Source organism: Alexandromys fortis, unplaced genomic scaffold (genome assembly GCF_014885135.2).
Source record: "Alexandromys fortis isolate MF-2015 unplaced genomic scaffold, M_Fortis_MF-2015_v1.1 scaffold_307, whole genome shotgun sequence".
NCBI classification, from domain to species: domain Eukaryota; kingdom Metazoa; phylum Chordata; class Mammalia; order Rodentia; family Cricetidae; genus Alexandromys; species Alexandromys fortis.
This window is the reverse complement of record NW_026068205.1, coordinates 152,693-153,923: the sequence shown is the minus strand read 5'-3', so window position 1 is coordinate 153,923 and position 1,231 is coordinate 152,693. Positions and strand designations below refer to the sequence as shown.

Here is a 1,231-nt window from a genome sequence, read left to right as displayed (position 1 = left end):
ATATTTTAAATAGTAGGTTACAGGTTGGGCTCAAAGTAATGCCTGATAATGCATTACTTGGAAGTTGTACATCCACCTTCTAGGACCCCTAGGAATAGAGTGATTAGTGGCAGGTCCTGGAGATTCAAATGGACAGCTTTTTTTCTAGCATGTCTCAGGTACACTGCCCACAAACAAGTCATCCAGGGACCCTGTACCTGGGCAAGGACCTTCTTTGTACTCTGTAGGATGAGGTATCCTCCCCCTATCTTCCTCCTCTGTTTTGTTTCTCGAGGGAGGAAAAACTGAGTCCCGTGAGAATCAGCAGAGTCCTCAGGGATTGGAGGCGGAGAGGGACGACTAGACACCCACAGACGGTCTCCTCATGTTTCTTTATTATGCTCTATCACACTGTGACATGAGTGCTGTATCCTTCTGAGAGTCACTTAACAAATGAGTCTGAGACCAGCCACAGCTACGCAGTGAGAGCCTGTTTTCAAAATAAATACATAAGCCCTTCCCAGAACTAAAAGCACTTTGCCTTGTTGAATGATTATCAGAATTATCACCATTCTGATAATTATGTTTGTGATACACTTTATTCCATGTCTCAATCCCCTCTCCTAAAACCAACTTCTGTTTCTCCAAGAAGCAGTTTCCTATGTTCTGCTGGAAAGGTAAGAAGTAACATGAGCCACCTGATACACACGATTGAGATACCAACGGGCTTGTTTGAATCTGCCCATGATTAAAAGCAGTGATTCTTCTGTTCTGATTTCAATTTCAGCCTTCTGTAGCTGCGATTCGCCTCGGAGATGCCTGCTGCAGTGACTCAAAGTGCTTCCATGAGCATGCTAGAGACAGAACCCACTAGTGCAGATCTCCAACAGGAAGGAGAAATTGGTATGTATTTGAAGCAATAAAAATCAAAATAAAAGAGGATAGAGGAGCTTCAACAGGGTCTCACAGAAAAATAGAGCCTCCTGTCTAGTAGCCTGTCCTGCTGGGTCTCTGGAGAAGTGGAGATGCTTAAAGGCCTCTTGCATATTAGTTTCTCTATCTGAGTATATAATACTCAACTATTTCTGAGCTTTGGGTGACTGCCCAGGCAGCGAGATGTCTCTGTCATTTCTAGAGCTTTGGATTTCTTGTTTGCTTAGGTAATATTGTATCTTTCTGGACTCTTTGATGGAGTTAGCTATAGTTATAGTTTTCCTTAGTTATGATATAGATTATTGTAATTTTACTTGAT

At 42.4% G+C, this 1,231-nt stretch overlaps 1 pseudogene; it reads left to right on the top strand.

The window, feature by feature from the left end:
* The first annotated feature begins 794 nt into the window (after nt 1-794).
* Nucleotides 795-1,231, top strand: part of LOC126493226 (C-type lectin domain family 2 member E-like) — an 8,579-nt pseudogene continuing 8,142 nt past the window's right edge.